The sequence below is a fragment of the Bubalus bubalis genome, chromosome 9 (genome assembly GCF_019923935.1).
Source record: "Bubalus bubalis isolate 160015118507 breed Murrah chromosome 9, NDDB_SH_1, whole genome shotgun sequence".
In the NCBI taxonomy this organism is placed as follows: domain Eukaryota; kingdom Metazoa; phylum Chordata; class Mammalia; order Artiodactyla; family Bovidae; genus Bubalus; species Bubalus bubalis.
The window spans coordinates 73,544,129-73,559,112 of record NC_059165.1 but is presented as its reverse complement, the minus strand read 5'-3'; the positions used below and the strand labels follow the sequence as shown (position 1 = coordinate 73,559,112).

The 14,984-nt window shown below is 40.8% G+C and overlaps 1 long non-coding RNA gene across 1 annotated transcript; it reads left to right on the top strand.

The window, feature by feature from the left end:
- The first annotated feature begins 1,170 nt into the window (after positions 1 to 1,170).
- Positions 1,171 to 14,984, top strand: LOC112586930. The gene is made up of 2 exons (XR_003111430.2): positions 1,171 to 1,460; positions 14,297 to 14,984. It is a non-coding gene; the product is annotated as an uncharacterized LOC112586930 (long non-coding RNA).

The following is a 14,984-nucleotide window of genomic DNA, read 5'->3' as shown; positions in this document are numbered from 1 at the left end:
GCTTAGTTGGGTCAATTCCCATCACTGCATGACAATGAAAATACTTAGGGATAACAAAACAACACTGTCCATCTCCTCTCCTTGCCTCCTATCACTCACAACAGAAATATTCACAAGAAATATATTATTAGAAAGACCTTTGACCATATCTCCAAATGTCTCAGGTTATCCAGATCTTCTTAGGTCAAGACCAACAGCTACTCTCCTCTGATCTGTGAACAGCTCTAGTCAGGGTATATCAGGATTTTGGAAAGAGAATCCACTGCCAGAGAGACCTCAGCAACAATTCTTAGAGCTATTTTGTCTAATAAATGGCACAGAGCCAAATCCTGATCTCCTTTCTGCTGAAGATAGAGAAACCGAGAAAATAGTATTTTATGAAATGAGATAGTGGGAAGGAAATAGATTACACATAATCACTTTAAATGTTGGTATCAGCAGAGCCAGAAAAATCTCCTGGCTAAATCCCATGGTAAAAACCTCCTAATTTTGAGGGGATTAAATCAACTGAATAATTTTGGATAGGCAGATACTGGAAGTATCCATTTTTATAGCTAAACTACTCCAGGGAAAGAAACTTAATTTTTAAGTTTCTGGCAACAAATGCAAGTAGAATTTGATGTTTTTTAAGCTACACAATTGGGACTGTCTCTTCGATACAATTTACATCTCTAAAACCTCTGCATGCCAGTTGTATTAACATTTTATTCAGAGACAAATTCATAATTTAACTATTACTACCCGGAAAACTATTAGATAGTAATCTCCCATTTAACTTAGCAAAGAAGGACCCAGGCATGATTGTATCTGGTTGATATAATGATTGCCATAAAAGATTTCCTTTCCCATTTTCAACACAGAGGCAAAACTGAGAATGATACTGATGTTTAGCAGCGGCTAGTGGCCTGTGGGGTCAGTTTCCAGCTATGAGAAACACAAAACTTTCTCATTTCTCTTGCTTACAGCTTTTTGCCTGGTTGGCTGGAAAGAAAGTTGGCAGACAACACCGGCAGGAAGAGAAACAAAGGCTATCTCACTAAGCATATTACTAAAACTCTTCCCTTAGCAACCGCTAGCAAGGTCCTCAAAAATGCAGAACAAGCTGTGATGAGCTGGGAGCTCTTTCAGGGGTGGAGACTTGGGTTTCATTTTTACTCCTGTATCCTCGGCGCCTAGTGCTCTGCTGGGCAGAGCAGAAGCTCAACACGTGTGATGCGTGATCAATGGCAGAACCCCAGGGGCCCTCTCTCTGAGAAGACATGTGCCCTCCCTCTTTCCTTGCTGAAGTGGTGGGCAAGAAAATGGACCCAGATGGAGCTCACACTTGCTCTTCTCAAAGACACGTTTTCCCTCATATACTCGTCCTTTACCTTCCTGGTCAAAATGTGAAGTCTAACTGGTTTTTACCTGTCCTCCTGTCTTGTGGGACATTTCCAAAAGAGGGAACAGCCTGTGATGAGGTAAGGAGACATGAGATTGTATAGAATGTTTAACTATTGTGTCTCTTTCTCTTTTCTTTCCTGTTTCTCCTGTCAAGAGTGAGTGCAGAGGTTAAAGGGAACCATAGTCCTCTCTTCATGGCACATTATTGTAACTGGTCACTTTGGGTTTCTCTCTGGTTTCGTTTACACATTTATTACTTTTCCCCATAGACTTGCTTTTACTTTGTGACATACTAAGGCTCCTACTGTAACAGATAACTCCTGTAACAAAAGGTCACATAATTTTTTTTTTTTTTAAAGAAAATCACTTGTATAAAGACATCTGAGAGGATTATAGGGGCTAAGATTCTAGAGAAATAAGGAAGAGAAATGAACTGACCTTCTATAGCTTATTTTTCTCTGGAGGGGCTTGTTGATTTTGGCCAAAGGTCAAGCACCTGATTCAGGCTTAACATGAGCAGAATGAGAGAAACAAGAAGAATTTTTTGGCAGTCTCACAGGGCTAAGAATCTGAGTGGCCTCAACATACCTTCAGTTTTTTCCAAAGACATTTGCCAAATTCTGAAGTGAACCAAAAAGGCTAAGCAGGGCTTTAGGGTGGTCTCACAGTGATGAAGAAACAAAGAATAGAGCCCAGAAGCATGATTCGACAGATGAATGGACAAAGAAGATACAGTACATATATATAAATACAATAGAATACTACTTAGCTGTTAAAGGAACAAAATAATGCCATTTGCAGCAACATGACTGGGACTAGAGATTGTCATACTGAGTGAAGTCAGAAAGAGAAAGACAAATACTGTATGATATCACTTGTCGGTTCGGTTCAGTTGAGTCGTTCAGTCGTGTCCAACTCTTTGCGATGTGCCAGGCTTCCCTGTCCGTCACTTATACGTGGAATCAAAACATGATACAAATAAACCTAAGAAACAGAAACAAAATCAGGAACATAGAGAGCAGACTGGTGGTTGCCAAGGGAGCAACAGGTGGTAGGGGGAGGGTTGGAATGGGAGGCTGGGATTAGCAGATGCAGCTTTTATATACAGAATGGATAAACGAGGTTCTATTGTATAGCATAAAGAACCATATTCAATATTCTGTAATAAACCATAATGGAAAAGGATGTTAAAATATATATATATATATATAAGTACATATACATATGAATCACTTTGCTGTGCAGCAGAAATTAACACAACATTGTAAATCAACTATACTTCAATTGAAAAAGAAACAAACAAAAATAACAAGTCCATCAAGCATTATGCCCCCTCATTGATGGACCAGGATATAAGATTCAGCAACTTATCTGGCAGGTACCTGACCACCAACCAGATTCCCATGCATTTAAGTGATGTAGAAACTGCCTGTATTTTCATGGATGTAGCTCTTTCCCACTGGCAGGTCCATCTTTTCAATTTTTCAAGTTGTAAGCAGCCTAGTTGAGGGTTTATACCTTCTCGACAATTTACTCCAATGGACAAGTATTTTCTATGCATAGCATGATGTGAAAAAAAGTTTGGGAGGCACTGAGGTAAGTAATGTATGACAATAGTAACACTTGGTAAAAAGTTAACATTTCCTTAGAGGCTATACTGAATTTTGCTCTAGCATGCTCTGATCAGGGGAAATTCTATAGTTCTGGGAAAAAAAAAAAAAAAAAAAACCTGATGCTGGGAAAAACTGAAGGTAGGAGGACAAGGGGACAACAGAGAGCAATGGTTGGATGGCATCACCGATTCAATGGACTTGAGTTTGAGAAAGCTCCAGGAGATGGTGAAAGACAGGGAAGCCTGGAGTGCTGCAGTCCATGGGGTCTCAAAGAGTTGCACATGACTGAGCAACTGAACAATGAAAAAACACTTCCTAATTAAACAGTTACAATAATGTAGAAAATGTTTTAATAATAGCTAATCTAATTCCTAAGGGGAGTCTGCTGCTGCTGCTGCTGCTAAGTCGCTTCAGTCGTGTCTGACTCTGTGCGACCCCATAGACAGCAGCCCACCAGGCTCCCCAGTCCCTGGGATTCTCCAGGCAAGAACACTGGAGTGAGTTGCCATTTTCTTCTCCAATGCATGAAAGTGAAAAGTGAAAGGGAAGTCGCCCTGTCGTGTCCGACCTTGTGCCTATTCAGCCACCACAACCGTAAAGATTCGGTGGGGACAGTCACTGATCCTAAAGCAGAGGAACTGTTAATAGGTTCTAGAAAGTTCGTCCCTATAACTAAGAAAGCTTTTAATGATGAAAAATGTCACTTAAGGAGAAAGGAAATCTTAACTGTACTTCTTAAATCCTCTAGTCACGCAGCCTTGTGTTTTGGACCCAAAGTGTCCCGACATTTGACTAAAAGGCCAGAGGGTGGGAGAGTCCTTTTATCTCTGAAGCCCCAGAACAGTGTCTAGAACCATGATGCTTGCAGAATCCTTTATCAAATCATAAACAGCTCTTTGGCTTTTTTTGTCCTGGGACTCACTTCCTGGATCGTTAAGGAGGTGGCTGTTTTCAGTTTCATATTGTTGGTTATCTCACCAGCACTGACACGTAAAAGGTGTTTGCTTTTTTTTTTCCCCTCTTTGAATCTTTTCTAATGTAAAGAGTTAACAGGGGGAAAAATCATAGTGAGACTTACAGTGCTAAAGCACAACAGCCAAATAACAAGCAATTGCACATATTCCTGTTCAAAACATGACCTCCTGGGCTTTAGGGGGAGGAAAGTCACACAGGCCCTTCCCATCCCACCCTGTGATTCCCACATGTGGGGAGAGCCTGGAGACCTCATGAAGGTCAGAGAAAGGAGACACAAAGTGCTACCTTCAGGCTCATTTCTTCCTCCTCGTTCCCCTCACTGTTAGGAGCTGTGAAGATATTATCTGGAGCACTTTCTTCCACAGTGGTGCCTTTTCAAGCTTCAGATGCTTAGAAGTGTTCACAGAGCACTGGTTTCTTTATACACTCAAACAGTAAAGAATCTGCTTGAAACGCAGCAGACACTGAAGACCTGGGTTCCATCCCTGGGTTGGGGAGATTCCCCTGGAGGAGGAAATGGCAACCCACTCCAGTATTCTTGCCTGGAGATCACATGGACAGAGAAGCCTCACAGGCTACAGGCCATGGGTCACAAAGAGTCGGACACAACTGAAGTGACTGAGCAAACATTCTCAACTGTAGGAACTGGTTGGCCCTGGGTACCTTTTCTGTGGAGAACAGGCCTCAGAATCTTTCTGGCTGTATTCAAATGAGAGCTAATAGATAATCGTTAAAAACATTACTCTGTACCTAACTCAGCCTTCACTGACAGATTCTCAGAGGCAGTGAAATAAACCTTTATGAGGCCCCTCTGTGAAAAGTCAGTAAGGCATACTTTTCCTCAACTAAGAGCTCAGGTGGATTGTGTGCCTTACTGTTTTTTGTCAAAACCAGAAATTTTCAGAATGTTTTTCATTTTAAAATCCCTCTGCTTTGATATTAGGCTTACTTATTTCAATGTAAATTATTAAAATTTCAGTATTTTCAGCCTCAGGATATAGAAAGCAAAAGTCCTTGAACTGGGTAGCCTAGTGAAGCACCTTCTTCAGGCACAAGTTTTATTAAGGGGATTCTGCAATCAAGGTACATAATATTACACTGCATTATTTTTTAAAACTAATGCAAAAATTTTATGATAAAATATCAGAATTTTAAATAAAGATCAGTAATAGTGCTATTCTGAGCTATACTAAAACCTGAAGCAAATGAAAAACTCAGCATACTTTGTTCATCATGAACACATGAGGTCTTTTTACAATGTACAAAGACATGAAGAAATGACTGAAACCAGACTCAAGTATGACACAGATGTAACTATAAGACAGGAAGTTTAAAGCATTTATGCTAGAGATGCAGATTCAATCCCTGGGTTGGGAAGATCCCCTGGAGTAGGAAATGGCAACCAACTCCAGGATTCCTACCTGAAAATTCCATGGACAGAGGAGCCTGGTGGGCTACAGTCAATGAGGTAGCAGAGTCAGACCCAACTGAGCACACACACATGATTGATACTGTTAGATGCCATAATAAAAAAGGTAGATATTATATAAGATCAGATAGACAATGCCAACAGAGAAATGGAAACTATAAGAAAAAATACATGGCAATGGAAGAATAAAAAACAGAATAACAGAGATGCAGAATGCCTCCAATAAACCCATCAGCAGACCTAAAAAAGTCAGTGAATTTGAAGATAAGTCAACAAGATTTATTCAAAGTGAAACACAAAGACACAAGAGCATGGGAAAGAAAAACATAATTAGACATCAAAGAGCTGCGAGACACTACTAAATGGTGCAAAATTAGAATTCCTCAAGAAGACGAGAATAGGTCAAAATACTTGAAGAAATAATGTCAGGATTTTTCAAAATTAGTGACAGACATCACACCCAGATCCAAGCAACTCAGAGAACATCAAGTAGGATTATAATAAAAACAGAAACCCAAAAACCTGGGCATATCAGTCAAACTTCTGAAAACCAAAGACCAAAGAGAAAATCTTAAAAGCAGCCAGAGGAAAAAAGACACACTGCCAATAAGGGGACAAAGGCAAGAGTTAGAGTCAATGTTTTGTGAGTAACAGGCAAGCAAGAAGACAATGGACTCACCAAGAAAGCTGTCAACTCACATACACTATGAATTAAGCACGATATACTAATCCTATACAATGCTGCTAACTCACTTCAGTCGTGTCCGACTCTATGTGACCCCATGGACTGCAGCCTACCAGGTTCGTCCTTCCATGGGACTTTCCAGGCAAGAGTACTGGAGTGGGGTGCCATCGCCTTCTCCATCCTATACAATACACAGTGACAAACCTGGGTTTGTCCCAGAAATGTACATTTGGCTAAACGTTCAAAAATCAATGTAAATCAATGTAATCCATAATATCAGTAGAATAAGAAAGAAATAAGACATAATTTCCTCTTAATGAATGCAGAAAAAGTATAGGTCAAAATTGAACATTCATTCATGATAAAAATTCTCAACAAAGAACTTTCTCAGTCTCGTGAATGGCATATGCCAAAAACTTAAAGCTAACATCATAGTTAATGGTTGAAAGATAAGAAACAAGGCAATGTTGTTTGTTCTCATCATTTCTAGTTAATATTGTCCTGGAGCTCATAGCTAATACAACAAGAAAAAAAAAACTGTAGAGATCGGAAAGGAAGAAGTAAAATTGTCATTCATTCTCCCCAGACTACATGATCACATGTGCAGAAAATACAAATGAATTCTCAAAAAGCTACTAGAACTAATAAGTGAGTTTATCAAGGTTATAGAATGTGAGACTGAAATAAAAATATCAGTTGTATTCTTACATATTAGCAGTGAAAAATTAGAAACTGAAATACAAAAACACCATTTAATATAGGAATAAAGAACAAAATCCAAAGGGATAATTTTAATAAAACAAGTATAAAATGTGTACCTTGAAAATGACAAAACATTGTTGAGAGAAATTTAGGAACTGAATTTAGTATTGTTAAAATGTGATTTTCTTGCAAATTGATCTATAGATTAAATGCAATCTCAAAATCCACTGCTTTTTGTTTTCCTTTGAGCAATTAACAAGTTCATTCCAAAATTTAGAGACAAATATAGGGAACCTAGAATACTCTGAAATCTTGAAAAATTATAATGAAGTTTATTTCATGATTTATTCTATAGCTACAGTTATCAAGCAGTGTGGATTTGGAGGATAAACATGTACATGGGGCCAAACAGAGAGTCTAGAATACATGATCATGATCAATGGTCAATGTGGAAAAGATATTCTTTTAAACAAATGATGCTGGCAAAACTGGATTTCTATTTATAGAAGAAATGAACTTTGGCCCTTATATCATTTTATCAATATTATCTGAAGATGAATTATAGATTTAAACATAAACACTAAAATTATGAAACTTTTAAAAGAAAATACAGGAGAAAATATTTGTGAATTTGAGGAAGGCAAAGATTTCTTAGGACACAGAAAGCACAAACCATAATAGAAAAACATTGGTAAAGGTAGACTTTTTCAAAATTAAGCTCTCTGCTTTTGAAGGCAAGCCACGGACAGGGAGAAAATATCTTCAATAAATATATCCGACAAAAGAATTGTTTCCAGAAAATACAAAGAGCTCTTATTCAGAAGGCAACCTAATTTAAAAAAATGAGCAAAATATTTGAAAGGACAATTCTTAAAAGAATGACTGACAAGCACGTGAAAAATTGCTGAGTATCTTTGGTCATTATGGCAAATTAAAACCACTACACACCTAGGAAAGCTAAAATTAGAAAGACTGACAACACCAAGTGTTGGTGAGGATGTGACTTAATGACGGTCCTCATGGATGGATGGTGGGAATGTAACATGGTACAATTGTTTTGGAAAACAACTTGGCAATTTCTTATAAACACACACTTTCCATACTGTTTGTTAGTTCACAGGCATTTCCACCAGAAAAATGAAAACATGTGTGCTCCCAAAGACAGGCATAAATAGTCACAGCAGCTTTACTCATAATAACCCCAAATCGGAATTAATACAAATCCCATCATAAGGTAAACATTTTATGGCGTATCCATACAATGGGATACTCTTCAGCAATAAGAAGGAACAAACTTTGGACACATACATAGATAAATCTAAAAAAAATGCTAAAAATAAATAAAATCAATAAAAGTAAAAAGTAAAAAACATGCTGAATAAAAGAAGCTCGACACAAAAGAACACATACTGTATGCTTTCCATTTACATGAAATACTAGAACAGGCAAAACTAATCTACAATGACAGCAAAGAAATCAGTGTTGTCTGGGACTGCAGAGATTGACTGCAAAGGCGTCTTTGGGGGATGATAGATATATCTGTATCTATCTGTCTCTTGACTGGAATAGTGGTTACATTGTGTACACATTTGTCAAAATCTATTGAACTGTTCAATTAAAATGAGTGGATTTTACTGTATGTAAATCATTTGAAGGCAGGAGGAGAAGGGGATAACCGAGGATGAGATGGTTGGATAGCATCACCAACTTGAAGGACATGAGTCTGAGCAAGCTCTAGGAGTTGGTGATGGACAGGGAAGCCTGGCCTGCTGTGGTCCCTGGGGTCACAAAGAGTCGGACATGACTGCGCAATTGAACTGAACTTAAATCAAATTTCAAAAAATTTAACTAAAAATAAAAAATAAATCCTAGTTACTTTTATATTTAGTTTTTAGACAGAGGGATCTTAACATCCAAGATGATGTGCTGCATGAAACTAGCTAGGCCATTCTAAAGCCTAAGCTCTAGCCAGCTGCTGGATCATAGCCTTTCTTTCAAAAACATTAACACTCCACGTCTAGAAGTCAACTTTTTGGAATGTCTCTGTTTACAGAATCCTATCCTAACTGTTAGGAAAGGGTGATGGGGACTTGGCTAACAAAGAAGTGCCATGAAAAGCTATTGTATTCCTAGAGCTTAGCACAGTGTCTCTTGATGGAATAAATAAGACAAAAGTAAAAGAATAAAGGCATACCTCATTTTATTGTGCTTTGCTTTACTGCGCTTCACAGAAACTGCTTTTTTTTTTTTTTTTTAACAAATTGAAGTTTTGTGGAACTCTGCATTGAGCAAGCCTGTTGGCACCATTTTCCCAATAGCATTATTTTAAAATTAAGTTACTTACATTTTTTAAAAACATAATGCAATTGCACATAATATAATACAGAACAGTGTGAACATAACTATTATATGCACTGGGAAACCGAAAAATGTGTGTGCTTTGCTTTATTTTGATATTCACTTTTTTGGGCTTATCTTCAAGTTAACCTGCAGTTTCTCTGTGGGATGCTTGTATTCCCAGAGACTCCTTAGATTTCTAGAGCAGTACATATGCAAGGACTGAGAGAGTCAGGGGTGGAGAGAGGGAAGAAAAACAGTGACCCTGAAGACAGATCACCAGGCCAGGAAGTGCCTCATACTGTCTCTTAGAGCAAGCACAGGCTATGAAGTGCAAAATACAAGCAATTGCAAATCTGGGCAGTATCCTTCCTCACTGATCTCATGGGCCAGGTAAAAAGAGCCATCCTCACTGTAGCAGATTGTGTGTGTGTGTGTGCGCGCGCGCGTGTGCGCGAAGTCGTGTCTCTCTTTGTGACTCCATGGACTACAGCCTTCCAGGCTCCTCTGTCTGTGGAATTTTCCAGGCAAGAATACTGGAGCATTGCAGATTCCCTAGTGAGGGAAATTTTATTTCCTGGGTACCTGTAACTCCCAATAAAATGCAGCTCCAGCCAGAGACAATGTACAAAGTACAACTTGCATTTCACCGTTACTCCTTGCAGAAAACCTGGCCTCTCTCAGGACACTCACAGGTGGGACTGTTTTCTCTGGACCCATGTTGTCTCTTGCTTCCCACCACAGAGGTGTATGCACATCTGAAATCAACTAACCAGCATGGGCTCCTTTTCAATGACAGCCAACAAAGACAGTCAATACGTGGCTTAACTCACACAGCTCTTGTTATGTCCACATTCCCCCTTGGTTCATATGTGACCCATCTGCTAATGAAATATTAATGACACACATGTGTCACATATGCCCATACACTCATTGTATTAATAGAATTCAAGCTAGAAATCATGCTTGGGGGAAAGCTGTAGAGGAGCATGTAGAACAGGATCTGATGGCGCTCCCCCCGCCCCTTAGTAAATACCTTGGCTCCCTGGACGAACACGTGATTAGAAATAGCTAAATGTCCTGCTAAGTAAACCAACACGTCAAAGGAAAATCATTAGGACAATTAGGCAGCAGATGTTGGAAAGGAGTGATGGAGAGGCTTTCTGTGGGGGTGTAAGACCACCTCAGAAATATCAGTGATGTTTTGAGGAGGGTAGGACACAGAACATTTGGGTTTCCCCCAAATGCTCAGGAGGCTGTGAGTTAACAGGTGGACAATTACCTGGAAAGGTATCAAACCCTAAATTGAATGTATTTGATAGTCTGCTAGTTGCGTTCCAACAGGTAAAAGCATTAGCAGGGCAACTTCTTGGATCCTCCAAATCCAAGAAGTTAGTTGGAAGTTAGTTAGACTCTTTTGAACCAACCAGGTAAGGGACAATCATTTGGGGGGTATTTCCCCACATCCCCTGAGATGGCGGTGTATATCACCACTCCTTCTCATCTCACATGAAGAAGCAATGTGATGGCGAAGGACCATGAGACCTGCTTTCTGCTCTGGGCTCTACTGAGCAGGGGCCCCGTAACCTTAGGTATGTCACTTACCTTCTCAGAACCTCACAAGTGGTTAGACCACTTGGTATTTCCTTAGTTCCTCTGGGTCTTTCCATGTTGTTTTTGTTCATCTTCCAGAATGTTCTTTAGCTTACCCTCCAGTAGCAGCCATTTCTTGGCCTCCCAGTTGAGGGTCAATGCTGCTTTTCTGACCTGCCCTTGGCGCCAGTGCTGTTCCCAAACAACATCTGATCAAGTTCATTGAACAAACGAGTGAATAATCACATGCATAAACAAATTCATGACTCCTTCCTGCATATTAGCCCTCTCAGTGGACTGCTATTACTTCCATCAAACAGGGATGTTAAAATTAACTTAAAACATGCTAGTTAATCAGTCCTTATGCAGGGTCTTCTATGCGTCAGGCATCAAAATAGGCACATGTTTATAGTGATCAAAGACAGATGACAAGATCTGGCCCAAAAGAAACTTAAACTATTTCTTGGATCTTGTCTGTGGCTCTACAGCAACAGTTGGTGAGTGTATCAATCAGGAGAGAGAAACCATACAGTGATTTAAATCGGGAAAGATTAACATAAAGAATTATCAAGTTATAATAAAACAGTAACTCTAACATATAAGACAGGGCTTCCCTGGTGACTCAGTCAGTAAAGAACCCACCTGCCAATGCAGGAGACTAGGGTTTGATCCCTGGGTAGGGAAGATCTCCTGGAGAAGGAAATGGCAACCCACTCCAGTATTTTGGCCTGGGAAATCCCATGGACAGAGGAGCCTGGTAGGCTACAGTCCATGGTGTCACCAAGAGTCAGACACGAATTCATGACTAAACCACCACCAAGACATAAGAGAACTTTATAGGGTACCATAGGTTTGAGGATTTAGAAAAGGCAGAGGAACCAAAGATCAAATTGCCAACATCTAATGGATCATCCAAAAAGCAAGAGAATTCCAGAAAAAATATCTACTGCTTCATTGACTACACTAAAGCCTTTGATTGTGTGGATCACAACAAACTGGAAAATTCTTCAAGAGATAAGCCACCTTACCTGCCTCTTGAGAAATCTGTATTCAGGTCAACAAGCAACAGTTAGAACTGGATATGGAACGACAGACTGCTTCCAAGTTGGGAAAGGAGTATGTCAAGACTGTATATTGTCACCTTATTTAACTTATATGCAGAGTACATTATGCGAAATGCTGGGCTGGATGAAGCACAAGCTGGGATCAAGATTGCAGGGAGAAATATCAATAACCTCAGATATGCAGATGACACCACCCTTATGGCAGAAAGTAAAGAGGAACGAAAGAGCCTCTTGATGAAAGTGAAAGAGGAGAGTGAAAAAGCTGGCTTAAAATTCAGCATTCAAAAAACAAAGATCATGGCATTCGGTCCCATTACTTTATGGCAAATAGATGGGGAAACAATTGAAACAGTGACAGACTTTATTTTGGGGGGCTCCAAAATCACTGCAGATGGTGACTGCAACCATGAAATTAAAAGATGCTTGCTCCTTGGAAGAAAAGCTATGACCAACCTAGACAGCATATTAAAAAGCAGAGACATTACTTTACTGACAAAGGTCTGTCTAGTCAAAGCTATGTTTTTTCTAGCAGTCATGTATGGATATGAGAGTTGAACCATAAAGAAAGCTGAACGCCAAAGAACTGATGCTTTTGAACTGGTGTTGGAAAAAACTCTTGAGAGTCCCTTGGACTGCAAGGAGACCAAACCAGTTAATCCTAAAGGAAATCAGTCCTGAACATTCATTGGAAGGACTGATGCTGAAACTGAAGCTCCAATACTTTGGCCACCTGATGAGAAGAACTGACTCATTGGAAAAGACCCTGATGCTGGGAAAGATTGAAGGCAGGAGTAGAAGGGGATGACAGAAGATGAGATGGTTGGATGGCATCACCAACTCAATGGACACTAGTTTGAGCAAGCTCTGGGGGTCGGTGATGGACAGGGAAGCCTGGTATGCTGCAGTCCAAGGGGTCGCAAAGAGCCAGACACATGACTGAGCAACTGAACTGAACTGAACTAACAGGCTTGAGGGAGAGTTCAAGGAAGGATGAACTTGGAAGGGGAGGCCCCCATCCACCTCAAGGCTAGGGTTCATACCTTGGAGAAGGCAGCTGATGTCCATTGAATGGAAGAGAAATTTGTTATAGGCCAGAGCTTGTCTACAGTCACTGGGACAGCAGGAAGCTGCCCTCTGGGAAGTAAGCTACAGCCAGTGACCACATGTGTACAGCTGTAGAACGAACACCATTGTTTACAGGAGGCTTGGGACACGCAATGTCAGGAGGGCAAACTTAAGGGGCAGGGGGCCTTGGGTGAGTCATTGCCAGGGGACAGGTGAGCGGGCATGCAGAGGAGCTGGAGGTGATGCTGTGGGCCAGAAGCTTAGCGATGTAGTATTTTGTTGGGAGAGCCACAGGAGACAGGCTAGCCACAGGCTAGGCCAGGGCTGTAGGTGGCTGAAGGCTTGTGTGCTCTGCAGCCCTGACTGGGGCAGAGCACAGACCTCCAGAGACCCTCACACCCACATTGATGACCAGCTGGTCAGCTGGTGGAACCCACAGAAGCCTTTTCTTCCCACCTAGTCCCTCTAGAGCCCTTCACTGAGAAAGCTGAACACAGTGCTCTCAGGAAAGGAGAAGAACTTAGAGGGATTCCAACCATTATTGCAGAGCAGGTACTGAAGGGGACATTTGGTGGTGAGAGGCAAAAATTGGTATCAAAAGAACCCCAAACCAGGTGTCAGAATTCTGAGCACAACGTATAATCTTGGACTAGTGACTTAGGTGTCTCAGTTTCAGTTTATTCATCTATAAAATGGAAATACCACTTGTCCAACTGACTAAATAAGAATACTGTGAGGATCAAATAAGATGAGGGGTATGAAGGACTTTGTCAACTGTAAGGCGCTGCACATTTCCAATGGGCATGGCTGTTAACTGTACTCAGTATTTCATGTGTTGTCCCACCAAGGGGCGATATTCCCCTGGTATTAAGGCCAAAGAGATGAGACCCTGTCTTGTTTCTTTTGAACTGGCACAAAGTAAGGAGTTAACTGAGGAACTGAAGCTGAAGGTAAAGCTGTGTCTGACCAAGCAAGGACCAACCTCAGCTCCTCAGAGTGGCCCCCACTGATATTTCCCCATCTTTCTTCCTATTGTCAGAAAGCTTCTGGAGCAGTCAGTAGGGAGAGCCTCTTTGCCCCCTCCCTGATCAGCCTCTTCCTGAGGTCCGGGGGTAATGCCTTTATGGTAGTATCAGCTCAAGGAGCTTCTAGAAAGACCTCACTTGCTGGCCTATTAAATAGATGGAGGATAACTAAAGACATAAATGAATGAATAAATAGGCAGAGTTGCCCAGCTAAGGTCTTGTCAGAATCCTACTTGAATATGATAACCATAGGGCCAGCAAAAGCCATTTTTCATTAAATACAACATCTTTAAATGCACATATGCACACAAGCCATTGTGCATTCCTTTCTCCATTACTTCCTTAAAAACATAAACAAATGAAGAAATTAGGCATATATGCATAGCAACTGCTAATTTACTCATTTATTTATTGTACTTTTGCAGCAGAAACCTCACAGCAGCACAGACCAGAGCTCTGTCTGGATACCATGGGCACTGCTGTCTGAGGTCTGAAGAGTCTCTGGATAAAGGGTCCGTTCCTGGTGGTCTGTGGCCCCCACCCCAGATCCTAAGACTGCTGTGGATTGACGTGGGGAGGAAGCTGGGAACAAGCTGGGAACAGCTGGAGGGGACGAAAACTGAGGACATGCTGACTGTTCTGGGAGACAACTTCCTGCCATCTGCCTCTCCTTCCCCACAATGGCAGGCCTGAAGAGGAAGAAAAAGCAAGCAAGTTTAATTATTCTGAACATATCCTGGGACATTTCAGAGTCCCCTACAAAGGAACTGAAATGTTGCATGCTCTTTAACGCTAAACGTCACTAATGAGAAATTGTTGTTGTTGTTGTTCTGCCTGTAAGACATTTTGTGGATGACGTTCGGCCAGTCAGCACTTTCACAGACGTGGGCATGTCAATGGTTAATTGTTTGAGGCAGAAACCACTCGGTGTTGCAAAATCAGTTTGCGCTGCTTTTGACACACACTGGTATGGGTTAGATACTTCAGGGTGAAACTAATACACGGAATAAGTCTTTAATTCAGTCATTCCCCCTACCTGAGGCAAATCCCATGGGTTTCATATGATGTGAATCATCCCCACTCAGAGATAACTAAACACATTAAGAAAAGGTA